This window comes from Rhinoderma darwinii (assembly GCF_050947455.1).
Source record: "Rhinoderma darwinii isolate aRhiDar2 chromosome 2 unlocalized genomic scaffold, aRhiDar2.hap1 SUPER_2_unloc_56, whole genome shotgun sequence".
NCBI lineage: Eukaryota > Metazoa > Chordata > Amphibia > Anura > Rhinodermatidae > Rhinoderma > Rhinoderma darwinii.
The window spans coordinates 162,456-185,666 of record NW_027461725.1 but is presented as its reverse complement, the minus strand read 5'-3'; the positions used below and the strand labels follow the sequence as shown (position 1 = coordinate 185,666).

The 23,211-nt window shown below is 43.8% G+C and overlaps 4 non-coding genes and 1 pseudogene across 4 annotated transcripts; all 5 read left to right on the top strand.

Moving 5' to 3' along the window:
- Positions 1 to 369: 369 nt before the first annotated feature.
- Positions 370 to 558, top strand: LOC142680968 (U2 spliceosomal RNA). Its single transcript, XR_012853354.1, has one exon. It is a non-coding gene; the product is annotated as a U2 spliceosomal RNA (small nuclear RNA).
- Positions 559 to 7,111: 6,553 nt separating this feature from the next.
- LOC142680959 (U2 spliceosomal RNA) lies at positions 7,112 to 7,298 on the top strand. Its single transcript, XR_012853347.1, has one exon. It is a non-coding gene; the product is annotated as a U2 spliceosomal RNA (small nuclear RNA).
- Positions 7,299 to 13,902: 6,604 nt separating this feature from the next.
- On the top strand, positions 13,903 to 14,071 carry LOC142680996 (U2 spliceosomal RNA; annotated as a pseudogene).
- Positions 14,072 to 15,305: 1,234 nt separating this feature from the next.
- LOC142680475 (U2 spliceosomal RNA) lies at positions 15,306 to 15,496 on the top strand. The gene has a single exon (XR_012852957.1). It is a non-coding gene; the product is annotated as a U2 spliceosomal RNA (small nuclear RNA).
- Positions 15,497 to 16,735: 1,239 nt separating this feature from the next.
- LOC142680473 (U2 spliceosomal RNA) lies at positions 16,736 to 16,926 on the top strand. Its single transcript, XR_012852956.1, has one exon. It is a non-coding gene; the product is annotated as a U2 spliceosomal RNA (small nuclear RNA).
- The last annotated feature ends 6,285 nt before the right edge of the window (positions 16,927 to 23,211 follow it).

Sequence of the window (23,211 nt, the reverse complement as noted above, 5' to 3'; positions counted from 1 at the left end):
CAACACAGACTCGAAAAATGATGGCATGGAAGATCACCAACTGCGTAAAAGCAGCTCTGTGGGCGGCCAGAAACATTTTATTATTTAAGCATGAAGTTTTAGCTGTGGAAGATGTTTTAGCCATTTGTCTTAATGAAATGTACAAATATTTTCTTTTAGATAAAAAACTCTCTCCTGTTTTATGTAGAAAATGGTTTTTAAGTGAATGGAGTTCCATAATATGATGCCACCAAGTGCCCTTTTATAAATTGTTTTATATGACAATTTGTATTTATTTGTATTTAAACCATGATTGTAAATTTATGTAATTTTCTTTTGTAAAAAACGTATTGATTTTTTGTAAATCTGTTCAAAATTTTAAATAAACGGTTACCTCCTTTGTTGGGGTAGTCAACTCAAAAAAAATCTGTTCTTATCAGTTTAATATCTGATACGTCCCCTATCTGGGGACCATATATTAAATGGATTTTTAGAACAGGGAGATGGAAATAGAGCTTGCTCTGTCCACTCCACGCATTGACCTGGTATTGCAGTATTTCCAGGACCGGTGCACCCTTTCCTTATGTGTTGACTAAAATCAGATTCCAAAAGTGTTTTTTGTGTTTGCCATTGTTTCTGTCTTTCTGAAGGGATCTCCCCTTTTAATCCCATTATTTCAACACCTGTTGGACAATGCATGAGTGATAATGAGCTAATTGATTAAATGCAATTAATGAATACATTGCCACCTCTTGTTTTGTGTCGTCTGTGTGTCTGTGTTTCCGGCATTTCACATTGGAACAGCTCATTCACCTTCCTTGTCTTCTCTCCGCCCTCCCTTTTAGGTAAGTTAAAGAGCTGCACCTGAGCCAGCCACTGATTGATGCAGCACCACAGTCAAATAGTGGAGTGGAGTAGGAGAACAGCAAACAGCCATTAAAGCCGCCCGCCCGCCCGCCCGCCACAATGGACCTACCTGTGTACACTAGATGGATGTGATGGAATGTACTGTCGTCCCTACATTTCAAGAAGGAGTAAGAATTGCAGTTGCAACAAAGCCTTGCTTGCCTACAAAGAGAGCAGCAATTTGGATTTGTTACTATGTTACCTAGAAGAATAACAAACTGTGCAAGGATGGAGGTTGTAGGAGCAAGGAGAAGTTGTCTGTAAAGTTGGTGGATGCTTATTTTCCATTTTGCAGTCCCTTGTCTCCCTCTTGTGGCCTCCTGGAGGCAACTAGCTGTGCAAAAAAAGACAGCCTGGCGGCCGGCTGTTGCAGTGTTGCCCTCTCAGGCAACACTGAGTGACTGACTGAGCCGCACCGTCTTATATAAAGTTCAGACGGAACTTTGCACGTGTCATAGTGGAGCCCTGAGGAGCCAGAGCCAGCTTTCTGACATCATAATGGGGCCTCAGAGATAAAAGCCTGGGCCCAGGCAGTGTTGGTCAGTGCTGCTCAGCAGGCAGCACTGGACTGGACTGGATTACAGCTGATACAAGGTGTGAAGGAACAAGGGGTGGCTGTGGGCATGCACTTGCTGCCGCTGCCAGTGTTTATCTGCATGGCAGCAGGGCATTTGGGCGTTGCCAGGAAGGCGTTTTTATGTAGATTCCTCCTCTTTCAGCACTGCATTGTGGTGCAAGCAAAAGAAGCAAATCCTGTCTGGCTTCCTCTCCGGCCTTTATTCACCTCCCGTGTAGCTGTGAGTGTGTGAGCCTGCAGGGCCCCATGGAATTGCCTAGAAGTAGGCTGAATCGCTGCAAGGGCTGAACAGCAGTATCGGGCAGGCTCGGGCAACGCGCGGCCCGTTCGGGTTATCGCTTCTCGGCCTTCTGGCTGAGATCAAGTGTAGTTCTGATTACTTGTAGTCAGTGCTGCCTGGTCTTGGTTAGGAGGTGCTCAGGTACCCTCTCTCTCGGCCTCGGGGGATCGTCCAGGTTCGCCTGGACTTCACCCCCGTGCTGCTATTTGGGAGAGAGGCTTAGTCCTGAGCAACGGGTTGCGATCCACATACCCCCGTGTAGGTTCCGGCCGAAAAGGGGAGGTTGCGTAGACGTTACGTCACCAACGGGTGGCGTGACTTTCCTAAAAGACTCACTATGGATGAAAATCCAGGTGACATACCGGCATATGCCCGGATTAAGAATACTGTGCGAGTAATTCTTTCGGAGGAGAAGGCGACGACTTGTGGCTTGAAATTCGTGGTGGAGACCGTGCTTGTTGGCATTTTCAATGTCCAAAAGAGGGAGATTTTGGCAGTGCAGGACTACCCAAGAAGAAGAACCTATGACATCACATTTATACAGAATGGAGTATTCCAAGATTTGCTGGCGGCATATGCAGTAAAAAATGACCCGAGACTGGACGGAGTGGATTTTTACGAGCATGTTTTGGACATCACAAAAATGATTGTTATTAAGATGTACTGCCCATTTGCTGACGTAAAAGATGTGATGTCCTTTTTATCCCCCTATTTTAAAACGGTTAAGTGTATTGGCAAAGTGATGAATGAGGTTGGGGTCTGGACCTCTAAATGGAGATTTCTAGTGACATGCTACAGAGATGCCAATTTTACAGGAGGGATAATGCTGCCGCCAGCACGTTTTAAATTAGGAGATATGGCAGGAGATTTTTACTTTTCAGGGATGCCTCCATTCTGTAGGAAATGCCAAAAGTACGGTCACACCAATGAGTCCTGCGAGAGCACCTGTAGGAACTGTGGCAGCTCTGAGCACGAGGCCAAAACTTGCCCTCTGGGGAAAAGGTGTCGATATTGCAGCCGAGTTGGTCACCTTTTTGCATTTTGTCCCCACAGATCGGAACAACCCGAGGTCCGGCCGAGGCGTCCCGAGCAGCCAGCAGGCCAGATCGTACCCCCAGAAGGAGAGGAACCCCAAGGAGAAGGTCAGGATGAGATGGATACCTCTAGCAGACCCCCCCAAACAGGTGACCCAAAAGAGCAGAGACGGAACAAGCGTCGATCCAGTGATCAGCGGACGAAAAAGCCCCCCCAGGAAACTGGGGAGACGGGTAGTTCGGATGAAGCTGATCCTACTGGTCCGCAAGAGATGCTGGGTCAGCCTGTACCTGAGGCAGAGGACCCGGGCGGAGCGGCAGCGAACCACAAGCGACGTAGGGCGTACTCGGAGGTGGCAGCGGGGGTGCCGATGGAAGTACCTGCATTGGCGAAGGCAGGGAAACCACTGGACGTGCCCCCGAAAGTGACAACTAAAGGTCCACCCCCTTCTAGCCAGATGGGGGATACACGGACAGCTGCCTCCGAGGTGACGGAGGTCCCAGAGACGTCAGGGAGCGCAATTCCTGCCCCTATCGAAGGGGAGGTCGCTGCCAAAAAAGCTCCTGCAGATGAAATATTGCCCGTGGAGTCCATATGGGATCCTTTCATGATTAGTGCCTCAGGTTTGGCGGGGGGTCAGCTAAGTGATGGGAGTTCCTCTCCTACCTTCTCTATTTTTTCCGTGGACTCCAGAATCGAAGGTTATGAGAGTCCTAGTGGGGTCTCTGGCGATGCGGAGGACTGCTGAGGCCACCTCGGGTAAGATTATAAAGACTGTCTCTCTCCCTTTTCCTCATGGCTGAGTTATGTGGTCTTTCCTTAAACGTAAGAAGCGTGCATTCTAAGACAAGAAGAGCTGCCCTGTTCGATTACCTCTCTATTCTTACCGCGTCAGTTTTTTTCCTACAGGAATGCTGCATCCCACATCGCATGGACTATAAAAAATATGAAAGAGATTGGAGACTCGGACCTTCGGTGTGGTCCGGGTCTAACGAATCTAAAGCCGCAGGTGTCGCCATTTTATTTAAAGGGAACGTTTTAATTGACAGTTTTTATGAAATTTTACCAGGCAGAATTTTAATGGTCAAAGCTTTTATAGACGGTATTAAATGGCAGTTTTTAAACTTTTATGGTTCTCCTGAGAGAAATGAAAGAGCTAGAATGCTAGAGATTTTACCCCTTTTTATTAATGATTCAGAACCACTTGTTTTAGCGGGTGATTTTAATTGTATTTTAAAGGGGGAACGCCGGTTCTCTAATTCAGTAAGCAGGAACTACGACAAGACCTCGTCAATTTTAAAAGATATTGTTACTGATTTTAAACTCACCGATGTTTTTAAAAAATGTAACAGGGATTTATGTGAAGAGGCCGGCGTTACCTGGAGCAACGTGACCTGCAGCTCCAGGATTGATTTTATCTTCTGCTCTTACCAAATACTGCCTTTTAAATGTGATATTAACCCAAACGTCTTTTCTGACCATAAGTTATTGTATTTTAAAGTGAAATGTGATAACGAAAGAAGAACTCCGAAAAAAGCCTGGAAATTAAACGTATCCCTTTTAGAAGATCCGCAAATTTTAGCTGATTTTATTACCTTTTACAAAGGCTGCAGACGGGTAAGACATCCCAATATGCCCATCGTCACCTGGTGGGAAAAAATGAAAGTTAAAATAAGAGATTTTTTTATTAAGATTGGGATGAGAAAAGCAAAAGAGAAATGCAAATTTTATGCAAATTTAAATACCCGTCTGCAGACCCAATATAAATTCAGAGAACAGGGTATGCTGGTGGACAAGGAGATCATTGAGATTAAAAAAGAGATCTCCCAGTGCCTGGAGCAGAGGGGAAAGGAAATAATCTTTCGCTGTAAGGTAAAACATCTTGAGGAGAACGAGACCTGCTCCAGGTATTTTTTTAAGAAAATCAATGATAAGCATACCCTGTTGGATAATATTGAAGGTGAAACAAATACCCAAAATATTTTAAAAAAGGTACATGGGTTTTATGCGGATCTTTTTAATGTTAAAAACATTGACAATGCTTTTATGAATGACTCATTGAAGGAGGTTGATGCTGTTTTAGATCCTGTCTCCCAAAACTTTTTATTACAGGAGATTTCAGAACAAGAAATTTTAGAAACTACCAAGAGTTTTAAAACAGGTAAAGTCCCTGGTCCTGATGGTATACCCATAGAGTTTTATGTTCTATTTTACGGTGTTTTAAAGGAAGATCTCCACTCTCTTTTTACACAAGTTTTTAGAACAAAAGCCCTCCCGGGGTCCTGGAAGAAAGGTGAGGTGTCCCTGCTGTACAAAAAGGGGGACAAAACCGACATTAAAAACTGGAGACCAATTACACTGCTAAATTGCGACTACAAGATAATGGCTAAAATGTGTGCAAATAGATTAAAAGCAGTCGTAAACAAAATAATTCACTCCAACCAGGTCTGTGGGATACCCGGGAGGAGCATATGGGATAACCTGAACCTTTTAAAAGATGTTATTAATGACACAAAGGAGAGGAAAGGCAAAATGGCAGTTTTAACAATCGACTTTGAGAAAGCCTTTGACAGAGTGTCACACTTTTATCTTTTTAAGGTTTTAGAGAAAATGGGTATACCGGAAGGTTTTATACAGTCTCTGAAGGCCTTTTATGACAACTGCACTAGCAAGATTTTAGTCAAAGGTTTTAAAACACAGGATGTCCTTTTAAATTCCGGAGTGAAGCAGGGGTGTCCCTTGTCCCCACTACTTTTTATTTGTGCAATTGAGCCTCTACTGTGCACCTTGAGGAAAAGCAAACAGATACGTGGAGTCCCCCTGCCGGGCGGGGGGGGACTAGAGGCAAAGGTAGTGGGGTACATGGATGATGTCGCGGTACTGTGTAGGGACACCCTATCACTACAAACAACTTTAAGACAGATCTATAAGTTTTGTTGCTCCTCCGGTTTTAAAGTCAATTTTAATAAAAGTAACATTTTAAACATTGGCAATATGATTTTACAGGACATTCCAGTCCCTGTGTCAGAGACTGTGCAGATTTTAGGGGTCTCCTTCAATGAGTTAAACAATGGTTTTAACAGTTGGGACTTGGTGGCACAAAAAGTTAATAAAAAGATTTGTATGTGGAATTTGAGAAAGCTGACTATGGAGGGAAAAGTTTTAATTATGAAAATGGTGATTTTACCGATTTTATTATATTTGAGTATGGTTTTCCCTCCCCCTAATATTTTATTAAAAAAAATAAATAAAGCTTGTTTTACATTTCTATGGAACTCCAAAATGGAAAAACTCAGGAGAGAGAAGGTGATGATGCCAAAACTAATGGGTGGTAAGGATTTCCCTGACATAAAGACCTTTCTTTTAATCAAATTTTTTACTGCATGTCTTAACGCTGTTTTTAAGGATCACTACTGGTCATATTTTATCCGTTTTAACACCGGTTATTTTATGAGGAGGAACGGATGGTTCTCCACGGTTTTAAGCTCCCCGTATGCTTTTAACCTCCCTGACCAGTACAAGATTTTAGAGAAAATTGTGAACCTTTTTAACTTGAAAGGCAAGAGAATTGAAGACGTGCAAAATAGTAAAAGTGTTTTAAAAAAGATAAAAGAAAATGTTTTAGTAGCCCCCATTAGTAATTTTAGTGAACAAAAGTGCAAACAAATATGGAGAATGGTAAATATTAATTATCTTTTTAATCCTCAGAAAGATCTGGCCTGGAGTTGTGCCCACGAGTGTCTTCCATGCCGGGCATTCCAGCATCGAAGGGGACTGACCAACTCGGCTGCGTGTCCAAGGGGAGGTTGCAGAGATGATGAGACAGTCTACCACCTTTTCTGGCAGTGCTACTACGCACAATTGGTGTGGTCAAGAATCCTCCCCTTGGCACAGAAGATTACAGGACTACAGAGATTTACTAGCAATGGCGTTTTTTATGGATGTCTGGAATGCCCAACACAGACCCGAAAAATGATGGCATGGAAGATCACTAACTGCGTCAAAGCAGCTCTGTGGGCGGCCAGAAACATTCTTTTATTCAAACATGACGTTTTAACTGTGGATGATGTTTTAGCCATTTGTTTAAGTGAGATGCACAAGTATTTTCTTTTAGATAAAAAACTCTCTCCTGTTTTATGTAGAAAATGGTTTTTTAGTGAATGGAGTTCCATAATTTGATGCCACCAAGTGCCCTTTTATAAGTTATGTGATTTTATCTGATAACTTGTATTTATTATTATACCATTGTTGTAAACCCTGTGTATTTATTGATTTATTGTAAAAATGTAAAAAATTTGTAAATCCTTTTTATGTCAAAAATTTTAAATAAACGGTTACCTCCTTTGTTGGGGTAGTCAACTCAAAAAATCTGTTCTTATCAGTTTAATATCTGATACGTCCCCTATCTGGGGACCATATATTAAATGGATTTTTAGAACAGGGAGATGGAAATAGAGCTTGCTCTGTCCACTCCACGCATTGACCTGGTATTGCAGTATTTCCAGGACCGGTGCACCCTTTCCTTATGTGTTGACTAAAATCTGATTCCAAAAGTGTTTTTTGTGTTTGCCATTGTTTCTGTCTTTCTGAAGGGATCTCCCCTTTTAATCCCATTATTTCAACACCTGTTGGACAATGCATGAGTGATAATGAGCTAATTGATTAAATGCAATTAATGAATACATTGCCACCTCTTGTTTTGTGTCGTCTGTGTGTCTGTGTTTCCGGCATTTCACATTGGAACAGCTCATTCACCTTCCTTGTCTTCTCTCCGCCCTCCCTTTTAGGTAAGTTAAAGAGCTGCACCTGAGCCAGCCACTGATTGATGCAGCACCACAGTCAAATAGTGGAGTGGAGTAGGGGAACAGCAAACAGCCATTAAAGCCGCCCGCCCGCCCGCCCGCCCGCCACAATGGACCTACCTGTGTACACTAGATGGATGTGATGGAATGTACTGTCGTCCCTACATTTCAAGAAGGAGTAAGAATTGCAGTTGCAACAAAGCCTTGCTTGCCTACAAAGAGAGCAGCAATTTGGATTTGTTACTATGTTACCTAGAAGAATAACAAACTGTGCAAGGATGGAGGTTGTAGGAGCAAGGAGAAGTTGTCTGTAAAGTTGGTGTATGCTTATTTTCCATTTTGCAGTCCCTTGTCTCCCTCTTGTGGCCTCCTGGAGGCAACTAGCTGTGCAAAAAAAGACAGCCTGGCGGCCGGCTGTTGCAGTGTTGCCCTCTCAGGCAACACTGAGTGACTGACTGAGCCGCACCGTCTTATATAAAGTTCAGACGGAACTTTGCACGTGTCATAGTGGAGCCCTGAGGAGCCAGAGCCAGCTTTCTGACATCATAATGGGGCCTCAGAGATAAAAGCCTGGGCCCAGGCAGTGTTGGTCAGTGCTGCTCAGCAGGCAGCACTGGACTGGACTGGATTACAGCTGATACAAGGTGTGAAGGAACAAGGGGTGGCTGTGGGCATGCACTTGCTGCCGCTGCCAGTGTTTATCTGCATGGCAGCAGGGCATTTGGGCGTTGCCAGGAAGGCGTTTTTATGTAGATTCCTCCTCTTTCAGCACTGCATTGTGGTGCAAGCAAAAGAAGCAAATCCTGTCTGGCTTCCTCTCCGGCCTTTATTCACCTCCCGTGTAGCTGTGAGTGTGTGAGCCTGCAGGGCCCCATGGAATTGCCTAGAAGTAGGCTGAATCGCTGCAAGGGCTGAACAGCAGTATCGGGCAGGCTCGGGCAACGCGCGGCCCGTTCGGGTTATCGCTTCTCGGCCTTTTGGCTAAGACCAAGTGTATTTATACAGGAGGTTTTTGGTCAGAAGGTGCTCAGGTACCCTCTCTCTCGGCCTCGGGGGATCGTCCAGGTTCGCCTGGACTTCACCCCCGTGCTGCTATTTGGGAGAGAGGCTTAGTCCTGAGCAACGAGTTGCGATCCCCCCCAGCCCCTTGGTCTCCGTAAGACAAGGGGCGCAGCGAAAGCTGTGCGGTTCGACCTGGCCACGCTAATGGCAGGCGAACCCGATGCGGTGCCGGTGTACGCCCGGCTTAAGAATTCTGCACGATTTATCGTGGCAGAGGGTGGAGGCGGTCCCCGTGGTATTAAATTTTTAGTCCACGCCATTTTGGAAGATCTGCTGGCGGTCCACAAGAACGAGCTCTTGGCTATCCAGGACTACCCGAAGCGAGGAATCTACGATGTCACCTTCATGGGAGAAGGAATACTCCGTGATGCTATGGACCGAGCTGAGAGGAAACAAGGTGAACTCGTAGCAGCGGGAGTCAAGGTAGTAGAGCATGAATTTGAAATAACCAAACTCGTGGTGATTAAAATGTATTCCCCATATGTGAGAGATATGGAAGTGGCAGCATTTCTAGCTGCCTACTTCAAAAATGTCAAACTCCTGGGGAAAGTGATGAACGAGTGTGGAGTGTGGACCGCCAAATGGAAGTTTTTAGTTACGCTGATTAAGGACCCCTCCACCCAAGAAACGAGATTACCACCGGCTCGTTTTAAAATTGGAAATGTGAATGGCGACCTCTACTTCTCAGGGATGCCAAACTTCTGCAGGGCTTGTGGTACCTATGGACATACCAGTTTTAACTGCGATGTCACCTGCAGAAACTGTGGAAGCAAAGAGCACAATATAAGGGAGTGCACAGAAGAAAAAAAATGCAACTTTTGTCAAAAAACTGGTCACTTGTATTTTTCTTGTCCTCATAGGTACCGAAGCGGAGAAGAAGAGCAACCCGGGGCGCCCCCACGTGCTCCACCAGCGGACCAGCCCCGCCCTCAGGGAGAGGAACAAGCCAGTGCTGCAAAGGAGCAGCGGGGTACCTGGGCTTCAAGGGTACGGTCTGTTGGAGCCAAAGCAGGTACCTCACAGCCAACAGCCTCAGAGGAGAGAAGGGAGTCCAGTGCGAAGGAAAAACGCCAAGCCAAACGTAAGGCTGAGAAGGGGCAGGCCAGTGAGATAACTGAGGCATCCCAGAGTGCTGGTTGCTCAGTGGATGCCGGGCCTGCTCCCAATCCTGGGTCTCTAGATACGGAGTCTGAAGAGGAAGGTTGGCTGAAAGTGGGTCCCCGTAAAAAGGGTAAACAGGAGCGTGCCGGTAGGGGGGTGACAGGGGAGGAGCAAATGGATACGTCCGTAAAGCAAAGTGAGGCTCCTCCTAGGACCGCCCCCTCGTCGTTACTGGTGAGGAGGGTGGGCACTGTTCCCCCCGAGCCAACCGACACCCCGCCATGTGCGCAACCTCCCCCTCTAGAACGGCCTGCACGGCCTGCACGGCCTCAGGGGGGAGCGGCGGGGCCCTTGGGGGACCCACCCGATACAGACCTATATGGTCAGCCGTTAGAGACCCAGGTAAGGCTGTGTGAATCTGGACTCCCTGTATACGAGATGAGGGCTGTTGGCTCGACGCTCACGGAAGGTAGTTCCTCTCCTGAATCATCCCCTTTCTCGCTAGAGTCAGACGAGGGCGGGGAGATGAGTTCAAGCGAGATTTCTGGTATTGCTGGTGGAGGCCAAGTCTGATTTTAAGTAACACGATTATTTATTTTTTAAAATCAAGACTAACACAATTAAAACTCCACGATGTCTGAAATAAAGGGGATCTCCCTCAACGTGAGGGGCGCCAAGTCCAAAGTCAGAAGGGTTGCTCTCTTCAGTTTTTTATCTGGCCTGGCAGCCTCTGTTTTTTTCCTGCAGGAGTGCGGCATTCCCCATGCAATGAAGTACCATAAATACAAAGAGGATTGGAAGTATGGTCCATCAGTCTGGTCTGGATCTAACGAGTCCAGATCAGCAGGGGTCGCCATTCTTTTTAAGGGAAACGTTTTTATTGATTTTATTCAAGAGATTCTTCCAGGACGTATTTTATTGGTTAAAGCTTTTATTGACGGCGTAAAATGGCAGTTTTTAAATTTTTACGGCTCACCTGACAAAAATGAGAGAGCAGAGATGCTAGAAATGTTACCTCTTTTTATTAATACAACTGAGCCTTTTATCCTCGCAGGTGATTTTAACTGTATCCTGAGGGGGGAACGCCGGCTTACCAGTACTACAAGTAGGAATTACGATAAGACCTCTGGACTGCTCAAAGATATTGTAAATGATTTTAAATTAACAGATTTGTACAAAGAATGTAATAGGAGCAGCCCAGAGGAAGCCGGCGTTACCTGGAGCAACGCCACCTGTAGCTCCAGGATAGATTTTATTTTTTGTAATGAGAATGTACTGCCTTTTAATTGTGAAGTTTTAACTAATGTTTTCTCAGATCACAAGCTTTTATCATTTTATGTAAAGCGTGATTTTAATAAACCGGTGTGTAAGAAGTCCTGGAAGTTAAATGTTTCCCTTTTAGATGATCCACAGGTTTTTACTGATTTTATTGAATTTTACCAAAAATGCAGGCGGGGGAGAGACATGCGTACTCCCATCAGTGCATGGTGGGAGAAAATGAAAAAAAGAATAAAGGTTTTTTTTATTAAAAAGAGCGTGGCGAAAGCCAGAGAAAAACATGCTTTTTTTAAAATTCTCAGCACCCGTCTGCAGACCCTGTACAAGATGAGAGATAATGAAATTGACGTTAAAACTGACATCACTAATTTAAAAAAAGAAATAGCTCAGTGCCTGGAGCAGAAAGGCAAAGAAATCATTTTTCGTTCCAAAATTCAGCATGTGGAGGAGAATGAGACCTGCTCCAGGTACTTTTTTAAAAAAATTAACAATAAAAAGGCTATTATTAAAAATATTGAAGGTGTGTCAGATGTACAGGGTATTTTAAGTAAAGTTCATGAGTTTTATGCTGACCTTTTTAGTGTTAAAACTGTGGATCATAATTTTATGCGTGACTCACTGAAGGAGATTACTACTGTTTTAGACCCTGTCTCCCAGAATTTTTTATTACAGGAGCTGACGGAGCAGGAGGTTTTAGAAACGGTAAAGAGTTTTAAAGCCGGAAAAGTTCCCGGACCGGACGGTATACCCAGTGAGTTTTATGTCAAATTTTATGACATTTTAAAAGAGGATCTTTTTAGCCTTTTTTATGAAGTTTTTAATTCCAAGATGCTGCCTAAGTCCTGGCGGAAGGGTGAGGTCTCCCTGCTACATAAGAAAGGTGACATCGCAGTTTTGAAGAACTGGAGACCAATAACCCTTCTGAATAGCGACTATAAAATAATGGCAAAAGTGTGCGCAAATAGATTAAAAGCCATAATACCCCACATTGTACACTCTAACCAGGTGTGTGGGGTGCCAGGCCGCAGCATCTGGGATAATCTTAACCTGGTAAAAGATGTGATTGAGGACACGAGGTCTAGAAGAGGTAAATTAGCCATTTTATCTATAGACTTCGAGAAGGCGTTCGACCGTGTCTCTCATTTTTATCTTTTTAAGGTTTTAGAGCGTATGGGTATACCTGAAGTATTTTTATTATCACTTAAAGCCTTTTATAAAGATTGCACAAGCAAAATTTTAGTGAATGGTTTTAAGACACAGGACGTGATTTTAGACTCAGGGGTGAAGCAGGGGTGTCCCTTGTCCCCACTGCTTTTTATTTGCGCATTAGAGCCTCTACTGTGTACAATTCGCCGCGATAAGTTAATACGTGGAGTCCCCCTGCCCGGGGGTGGCGGCGTAGAGGCTAAAGCAGTGGGGTACATGGACGATGTAGCGGTTTTTTGCAGGGACACCCTGTCGCTTCAGAGAACCCTCAGACAAATTGAGTTTTATTGCTGTGCTTCCGGTTTTAAGGTGAACTTCGACAAAAGTAATATTTTAAATATAGGAAGCATGGCTTTTAGAGACATACCCGTCCCTGTGTCAGATAATATTACGATTTTAGGTGTCTCCTTCAGTGAGTGCGATAATGGTTTTATCAGTTGGGACATGGTGGCGCAGAAGGTAAATCAAAAAATATGTATGTGGAACATGAGAAAACTTACCATGGAGGGAAAAGTTTTAATTATTAAAATGGTCATTTTACCCCTGCTTTTATATCTCAGTATGGTTTTCCCTCCCCCCACGGTTTTATTGCAAAAAATTACTAAAGCATGTTTTACCTTCTTTTGGAGTTCCAGAATGGAGAAACTTAAAAGAGAGATTGTGATGAAATCCAAACCGAAGGGTGGCAAAGATTTTCCGAATTTTAACAGGTTTCTTTTAATCAAGTTCTTCAGTTTCTGTTTTAACTCCCTTTTTAAAGAACATTATTGGTCCTATTTTTTACGTTTTAATACAGGGTTTTTAATGCGAAGGTTTGGGTGGTTCAACATTGTTTTATCCTCACCTTACGCTTTTAAACTCTCAATAAACTATGTGATTTTAGAAAAGATAGTGACCTTATTCAACCTGAAGGGAAAAAATGTAAATGAGCTGAAAAATAGTAAAAAGTTAATTAAAGACCTAAGAGAAAGTGAGACGGTCAGCAGGATTGAGAATTTTAATGAGGAACGAAGTGCTTTTATCTTCAAAATTATTAATGTGTTTTATCTTTTTAATACACAGATGGACCTGGCCTGGAGCTGCATTCATCAATGTCTTCCATGCCGGGCATTCCAATACAGAAGGAGGCTCGCGAGGTCTGCCGTCTGCCCGAGGGAAGGCTGCCAGGCCGAGGAAACGATTCGACACATTTTTTGGACGTGTGATTTTGCGAAGGAATTTTGGAAAAAAATATTCCCTCTTTTGGTAAAGATGGCAGACCTGAAAGACTTGAATTATGAAGATATTTTATATGGACTATTTGGATGCCCAACCGCGAGCCAAAAGATAATAGCGTGGAAGACGATGAATTGCGCCAAAGAAGCTCTATGGAAGGCCAGGAACATCCTGATTTTTAAGCACGATGTTTTATCTACTGATGATGTTTTAGGTCTTTGTTTTAGCGAAATGTACATTTATTATTTATTAGACAAAAAAAGAAATGCCACCCTTCTTAATAAATGGTTTGTGAAAGAATGGAACTCCAACATATAAAGATTTGCCACCATGTCCCTTTTATGTAATGTAATGCAATGAAATATTGATTTTATTGTTATTCATTTGTACAAAAGTTGGTTTTATTGTAAACTGTATTTTTTATCATGAAATAAATCATTGACACCCCTGAAAAGGGGTAGCCAACTTAAAAAAAAATCTGTTCTTATCAGTTTAATATCTGATACGTCCCCTATCTGGGGACCATATATTAAATGGATTTTTAGAACAGGGAGATGGAAATAGAGCTTGCTCTGTCCACTCCACGCATTGACCTGGTATTGCAGTATTTCCAGGACCGGTGCACCCTTTCCTTATGTGTTGACTAAAATCAGATTCCAAAAGTGTTTTTTGTGTTTGCCATTGTTTCTGTCTTTCTGAAGGGATCTCCCCTTTTAATCCCATTATTTCAACACCTGTTGGACAATGCATGAGTGATAATGAGCTAATTGATTAAATGCAATTAATGAATACATTGCCACCTCTTGTTTTGTGTCGTCTGTGTGTCTGTGTTTCCGGCATTTCACATTGGAACAGCTCATTCACCTTCCTTGTCTTCTCTCCGCCCTCCCTTTTAGGTAAGTTAAAGAGCTGCACCTGAGCCAGCCACTGATTGATGCAGCACCACAGTCAAATAGTGGAGTGGAGTAGGGGAACAGCAAACAGCCATTAAAGCCGCCCGCCCGCCCGCCACAATGGACCTACCTGTGTACACTAGATGGATGTGATCGAATGTACTGTCATCCCTACATTTCAAGAAGGAGTAAGAATTGCAGTTGCAACAAAGCCTTGCTTGCCTACAAAGAGAGCAGCAATTTGGATTTGTTACTATGTTACCTAGAAGAATAACAAACTGTGCAAGGATGGAGGTTGTAGGAGCAAGGAGAAGTTGTCTGTAAAGTTGGTGGATGCTTATTTTCCATTTTGCAGTCCCTTGTCTCCCTCTTGTGGCCTCCTGGAGGCAACTAGCTGTGCAAAAAAAGACAGCCTGGCGGCCGGCTGTTGCAGTGTTGCCCTCTCAGGCAACACTGAGTGACTGACTGAGCCGCACCGTCTTATATAAAGTTCAGACGGAACTTTGCACGTGTCATAGTGGAGCCCTGAGGAGCCAGAGCCAGCTTTCTGACATCATAATGGGGCCTCAGAGATAAAAGCCTGGGCCCAGGCAGTGTTGGTCAGTGCTGCTCAGCAGGCAGCACTGGACTGGACTGGATTACAGCTGATACAAGGTGTGAAGGAACAAGGGGTGGCTGTGGGCATGCACTTGCTGCCGCTGCCAGTGTTTATCTGCATGGCAGCAGGGCATTTGGGCGTTGCCAGGAAGGCGTTTTTATGTAGATTCCTCCTCTTTCAGCACTGCATTGTGGTGCAAGCAAAAGAAGCAAATCCTGTCTGGCTTCCTCTCCGGCCTTTATTCACCTCCCGTGTAGCTGTGAGTGTGTGAGCCTGCAGGGCCCCATGGAATTGCCTAGAAGTAGGCTGAATCGCTGCAAGGGCTGAACAGCAGTATCGGGCAGGCTCGGGCAACGCGCGGCCCGTTCGGGTTATCGCTTCTCGGCCTTTTGGCTAAGATCAAGTGTAGTATCTGTTCTTATCAGTTTAATATCTGATACGTCCCCTATCTGGGGACCATATATTAAATGGATTTTTAGAACAGGGAGATGGAAATAGAGCTTGCTCTGTCCACTCCACGCATTGACCTGGTATTGCAGTATTTCCAGGACCGGTGCACCCTTTCCTTATGTGTTGACTAAAATCAGATTCCAAAAGTGTTTTTTGTGTTTGCCATTGTTTCTGTCTTTCTGAAGGGATCTCCCCTTTTAATCCCATTATTTCAACACCTGTTGGACAATGCATGAGTGATAATGAGCTAATTGATTAAATGCAATTAATGAATACATTGCCACCTCTTGTTTTGTGTCGTCTGTGTGTCTGTGTTTCCGGCATTTCACATTGGAACAGCTCATTCACCTTCCTTGTCTTCTCTCCGCCCTCCCTTTTAGGTAAGTTAAAGAGCTGCACCTGAGCCAGCCACTGATTGATGCAGCACCACAGTCAAATAGTGGAGTGGAGTAGGGGAACAGCAAACAGCCATTAAAGCCGCCCGCCCGCCCGCCCGCCACAATGGACCTACCTGTGTACACTAGATGGATGTGATGGAATGTACTGTCGTCCCTACATTTCAAGAAGGAGTAAGAATTGCAGTTGCAACAAAGCCTTGCTTGCCTACAAAGAGAGCAGCGATTTGGATTTGTTACTATGTTACCTAGAAGAATAACAAACTGTGCAAGGATGGAGGTTGTAGGAGCAAGGAGAAGTTGTCTGTAAAGTTGGTGGATGCTTATTTTCCATTTTGCAGTCCCTTGTCTCCCTCTTGTGGCCTCCTGGAGGCAACTAGCTGTGCAAAAAAAAGACAGCCTGGCGGCCGGCTGTTGCAGTGTTGCCCTCTCAGGCAACACTGAGTGACTGACTGAGCCGCACCGTCTTATATAAAGTTCAGACGGAACTTTGCACGTGTCATAGTGGAGCCCTGAGGAGCCAGAGCCAGCTTTCTGACATCATAATGGGGCCTCAGAGATAAAAGCCTGGGCCCAGGCAGTGTTGGTCAGTGCTTCTCAGCAGGCAGCACTGGACTGGACTGGATTACAGCTGATACAAGGTGTGAAGGAACAAGGGGTGGCTGTGGGCATGCACTTGCTGCCGCTGCCAGTGTTTATCTGCATGGCAGCAGGGCATTTGGGCGTTGCCAGGAAGGCGTTTTTATGTAGATTCCTCCTCTTTCAGCACTGCATTGTGGTGCAAGCAAAAGAAGCAAATCCTGTCTGGCTTCCTCTCCGGCCTTTATTCACCTCCCGTGTAGCTGTGAGTGTGTGAGCCTGCAGGGCCCCATGGAATTGCCTAGAAGTAGGCTGAATCGCTGCAAGGGCTGAACAGCAGTATCGGGCAGGCTCGGGCAACGCGCGGCCCGTTCGGGTTATCGCTTCTCGGCCTTTTGGCTAAGATCAAGTGTAGTATCTGTTCTTATCAGTTTAATATCTGATACGTCCCCTATCTGGGGACCATATATTAAATGGATTTTTAGAACAGGGAGATGGAAATAGAGCTTGCTCTGTCCACTCCACGCATTGACCTGGTATTGCAGTATTTCCAGGACCGGTGCACCCTTTCCTTATGTGTTGACTAAAATCAGATTCCAAAAGTGTTTTTTGTGTTTGCCATTGTTTCTGTCTTTCTGAAGGGATCTCCCCTTTTAATCCCATTATTTCAACACCTGTTGGACAATGCATGAGTGATAATGAGCTAATTGATTAAATGCAATTAATGAATACATTGCCACCTCTTGTTTTGTGTCGTCTGTGTGTCTGTGTTTCCGGCATTTCACATTGGAACAGCTCATTCACCTTCCTTGTCTTCTCTCCGCCCTCCCTTTTAGGTAAGTTAAAGAGCTGCACCTGAGCCAGCCACTGATTGATGCAGCACCACAGTCAAATAGTGGAGTGGAGTAGGGGAACAGCAAACAGCCATTAAAGCCGCCCGCCCGCCCGCCCGCCACAATGGACCTACCTGTGTACACTAGATGGATGTGATGGAATGTACTGTCGTCCCTACATTTCAAGAAGGAGTAAGAATTGCAGTTGCAACAAAGCCTTGCTTGCCTACAAAGAGAGCAGCAATTTGGATTTGTTACTATGTTACCTAGAAGAATAACAAACTGTGCAAGGATGGAGGTTGTAGTGTCAGGGATCATTACTATGTATATTGTCTGAAAAATATTATCCTCACACATATGTATATACATTTCAGTTCTTTGTGTAATATACTGATATATATAACAAGTTCTTTGTTCATGTCGGACACACCTATGGAAGACACCGCCCCCTGGAATGCAAAGAGGAGTGTGCAGAAGAATGTATAGGAAAACTTATAGGGAGGGGCATGTGTCTTCTCTGTGTGTGTTTCTTTGTTCTGAATAAAGTTCAGTTGCTCCTGGCTGACATTGAAGCTGTACCTCAGACATTTGTGTGGTGTACTTCTCTCCAGGCATGCCTTCAGCTTTCAATTTACAGAGGTGGTTATTCGGTGTGAAATACGGACCTGACATTTGGCACCCCAGATGGGACCTCACTCGAGGAAATATCAAAATCCGGACAATCGACAATCACAGGGTGAAACAGATAACTCAAAGTTGCCCACTGAAGGAATTTGATCACCTCCGCAATAACACGGTAAGCGAATTGATTTTATAAATCTTCGTCTTATCTGTGTTAGTGGACAGTCTTGTAGCGATCTGTAGAACCCTTTTGTTGATTTCCTGGACTATCTCAGGCGACAGAGGTGATATTTTCCGCTGTGAGGTAAAAAACCTGTGAGACCTTAGTCGCGCCCGACTAACCATCCTCTGGGTAATTAGGGACTAGATAGAAAATACGCGGGCACAATATATATGTGTGATAAGTCGTGGATAGTATTATAACCTGTCTTATACAGGGGCACGCGGGCATAAGTACATGTGTGATAAGTCGTGGATAGGCACGCGGGCATAAGTACATGTGTGATAAGACGTGAGACGCGGGCACGCGGGGTGCAATGATGCACTGATAAGACGTGTGATAAGACGTGAGACAAAAACACTGATAAGTCGTGTGATAAGGCATGCGGGGTGTATAAACTGAAAAAAAAAACAACTGTTAAGTCGTGTATTAAATTGTAAGTAATATAGTGGCCAGACAAGAGAGTTGTAGACCGAAAATTGTTATATAAGTTACGTGTATAATATAGACTGTTAGAATGGATGGTTTACGGTCCATATTCAAATCATCAGGATCACCCGATCCTATTCATGATTTGGTGAAGTGAATGGAAGTTAGTAATAAGAAAGGTATTGTATGTTATATGTATTAGAAAACACAGGACCAGCCGACGCCCGGTAATGGTGTCTGTAACCTCATGTTGAGTGTGTCCTCATTGTGGGTGGGGAACCCCCCCCCCCTTCACAGCTGTGCAATGTGTTTCCAATGGGAGAGGCTGCCCCCCACCACCCACCCCTGATGTGGCCACGCCCGGCCCAACCAAATCAGTATGAAATAATCACCTTGTTAATTTTGTCATTTGTAGTGTTTTTTTTCTATTTACAGAAGTTCCAGTCTAGTTCACTGATGAAACAACACGTCATCATAATATAGAGATGGTGGCCGACAGATTGTATGGTTAAACATTAACGTAGATAATTCCTATGTATGGTTAAACATTAACGTAGATAATTCCTATACAATGGTGTGATGAATGATTGCAGATACGTATGTTGTTTTGCCGGCATTGAAAGTGTTAAGATTGTGAGAAGCTGTGAGAAGTTGTGAGAAATGAGTGTGTGACCCCCCCTCCCTCTCCCCTGTAGTGTGCTGTGTTTGGGAGGAGGAGGAGGGGGGCTGACTGGGTGCAGTCTGCAGGGCTGATGAGACAAAGGGATTTCAATATGCACTGCTGATATATATATATATCAGTAATGTCTACAAACCGAAATAAATTTCTTCTCTTTTGCGCATGCGCTGTTGTTTATAAACGTTCCGATATTTATGTGATCAGATTTCATGTGTTTTGATGTTAATTCAGATGTATTAAACTACAGATACTGTGAGACACGGGGTTTTGAAAATGTATGTGCCCCCACCGTTCCCTATTTATATATACAGTTTATTGGTTTGCAGTAATTAATGTTATCAGAGATAATATTTTTTGTTTTATTGAATAACTAACTACAATTGTTTTGTTTTTGATTTCACACATGAGTTGTGTCATTGTAAAGATCAAATGTATTTTCGTCAGGAAAAAGTCATTTTTGTTTCAGGCTGTTGCACATTACAGGGGGTTAAATTAGTGTTATGTTGAGATGTAGTTTTGAACTCTGCTACATTACTTTCGCAGAGTCCACAAAGGGGGGAAGGGTGAAGGGACTGATCAGGTACAATTTTGGTTTGTTTTGAGTTAATTAATTTGGTTTCAGGAGATCTAAAAATGTGTAAGAGACCATCTCCCACCAGCAAATTTACACAGGAGGCAGAGGTGACGTCACTCACAGATGAGTCTTTACAGATTTAGATGGGGGAGAAGGAAAAAATAAAAAACTTGTCTGGACATTGTTAATTTGATGTAAAGTTTTTAGGAATGTTTTCTTTTTATTTGTTTTTGTATTAATCAAGTATTTGCAGAATCTGATAAAAGTGAGATTCTCAAAGTATTCTGGATTATCAGATGAGTGTGGGGAAGTGTATAACATTTGGTTTTATTTTAGAGGATTAAGACGCCACCCCTTTGAGATGTTCTATCTATATGTGACATGGGTTTTTAATGTAAATTTGTAATAAAGAGATTTTATTATACAGTATGTACAAGCCGGGATACGAGGCACCAGGTAAATTACCCAGAAACCACTCTCACCTTCTTGTTCATCTCAAGGAGCGGAGCTGGAGGTGCTCGCTGAGGCTTGTAACCTGGCAGAAGGTAAGACGGCCGACATTTACACTGACTCTGGGTACGCTTTTGGCATCGCCCACAATTATGGGCCCATTGGTAGTAGGAACTTTATTGGATCATCGGGTAAGCCAATTGAGAGAGCGAGAGAAGACAGAACTGACAACAAGGGTATGTGCGGCCAGGTATCAGTAAATTGGCTTGTCCCTGGATACAATAATGCCACCACTAGGTTTGTAGCAGCCGGCGTGTTGTGCGCACGGCATGACATAGGTAAAACAGCAAAGGTACCTGTGAAGCCCGGCCAGATTACCCGTCCCAGCGACTGCAGAACATACAACTACCCGAGGTAGAAGTGTATGACAAAGTGCTCATGTGTGTAGACCTGTTCTCGGTGGGCCTGAAGCCCGGCCTGTATTTTTCCCACTGCAGACCTTGTGTGTAAGTGACGGGGGGGAACAATGTTATCCCAAGTATTGACCTGGTGTTTGTACAATGATAAGATGTCAGCAGTTCTCTAGACATTGTCCCAAGGTTAGTTTGTTTAATAATTGTATTTAAGAAGTGTTGTGGGAATATTAAATACTGAGGTTAAGTTTTATGTAAAGTTCTGGACCAGCCTTAGCATTGGACTATTAGAGTCATGCGTCAGATAAAAGGTACAGAAGTGGAATATTCCCATTAGAAAACATTTTTATTTGTTTATTTTTTTATTTTTGTTGTGAAAGGGAAATTTTAGAGCAGAGAATTCTGTGCAGTGTATATGTGTATGTATAGATATGTATATAAAGAAGAAGAATCAGTTTGTAAGTTTTAGTTACTGACCAGTGTGAACGTTTGATGTAAAGATGCTATTTGTTAATGTTTTTCTTCAAATTAATTATTTGGGTAAGATCTAATTGGTATGTCCCAGGTTTTACAGCTGTCGCTGCTAAATTCTGTTAGAGCTGTTTGATTTGCCTACAGAACAGTCCTGGCAGACCGGTGCCAACCTTATCATACCCGCCTCCTACGAAGAGAACCGACCTTGAGAGGCCTTCCCAGGTAGAACGAACCAGATTAGAGTAAGAAAAATAGGTTTAAGACGCTTGTCAGATAAACATGTGGAATCTGTGTATCTTTCTGTGAGGTGGAGATGTTCCAGGCAATCAGCTGAGATCAAGGTACAAATCCTGCTGAAAAAGTATCACCAAGTGCAAATGAAATGTACCCAATAATTACACATCTTCTAGGTGCCCTGTCCATTGTAACAGAGAAGTTTTTCCTTATATAAAGGTGTTTGATGTCATTTAGGGGCCTGACATTATAGTATGTACTTAGAACAACGTTTATAGTGTATGCGGATGATGTTATCACCAGATTAGTATTTATTTTAACAATTGACAAGAGTTGGGGGTCCCCAGCAATTGCCAGTAAATATGAACTAAAAGACTTTTAACACGATGAACTCCATCACTGAGATGCGGCAGGCACAGCCTGAGCCAGTACAACGCGTTTATCATGAACTGACGGCAGTGTCACAATTCTAAGCGGCCACCCAGACAAGTAACTTGCCAGAGGAAGAGTACAGATGCGGAGGGTTTGATAGTCACAATACAACTCCACTAATCCGCCTACGTGGGATCTCACCCCAGGCTCACAACATGAGGTGCTATGTACAGCCTGATGACGTAAACCAAAGGAGACGGTGTCGGACAGATGAGAAGGACCAAACCAAGTCCTGATGACATCAGCAAAGTAAAGACCAAAGACCTGAGTGAATCCGACAGCAGGATCAAGTGTTTTGATAAGTGACCAGGAGGGGGTAATAATAACTCCCCCACTGGACACCAACGTAGTCTGACTCCACAATTGTGTGGGTTACCCTGAGGGTGACAGTCAGTGAAGAGCAGAAGACAGGAGAAGAAGAAGATGATGGTGTACAGGACTGGCAATGAACTGATGGGACCCGAGACCTGAGGGTGATAGCATGAGATTGGTGATAGCATTATGTTATTAGCTGAGGCCCTATTGTTTATAATGTCTGAGGTTTATAATTATAATGTGTGTAAATATGCCGCGGTGCTGCAAATTACAATCTGAGGAGTTTTATGTGAAGGTGTGAGGTGAAGGTCACTGTGCTGCCCATGACCTGTCATATCTGCAGGGGTAAAGTCCCATTAGGACAGTAAGTGACAGTGCGACAGTTGTTACCATTAATAAAATGTAGACTGGATTAATATATATATATTACAACCAGCAGTGGTTTGTAGATTATATCAAGACAACCATCCTGTATCCAGAGGAGAATAGGGAAAGTTAGGACCACTCCGACACCTTGGAAGTCCAGGTACAAAGGGGGGTTACTCATCAGGAGTAGCTCGTCTCAAGCTGGTGAAGAAATCCAAAACCCCTACCCGCCTGGTTCGAGTGGTCAGTGGTAGGTTGCTAGGTAAGACTCAGGGATAGAATAATATTTTTAGGGGGGACTGTCAGGGATCATTACTATGTATATTGTCTGAAAAATATTATCCTCACACATATGTATATACATTTCAGTTCTTTGTGTAATATACTGATATATATAACAAGTTCTTTGTTCATGTCGGACACACCTATGGAAGACACCGCCCCCTGGAATGCAAAGAGGAGTGTGCAGAAGAATGTATAGGAAAACTTATAGGGAGGGGCATGTGTCTTCTCTGTGTGTGTTTCTTTGTTCTGAATAAAGTTCAGTTGCTCCTGGCTGACATTGAAGCTGTACCTCAGACATTTGTGTGGTGTACTTCTCTCCAGGCATGCCTTCAGCTTTCAATTTACAGAGGTGGTTATTCGGTGTGAAATACGGACCTGACAGTAGGAGCAAGGAGAAGTTGTCTGTAAAGTTGGTGGATGCTTATTTTCCATTTTGCAGTCCCTTGTCTCCCTCTTGTGGCCTCCTGGAGGCAACTAGCTGTGCAAAAAAAGACAGCCTGGCGGCCGGCTGTTGCAGTGTTGCCCTCTCA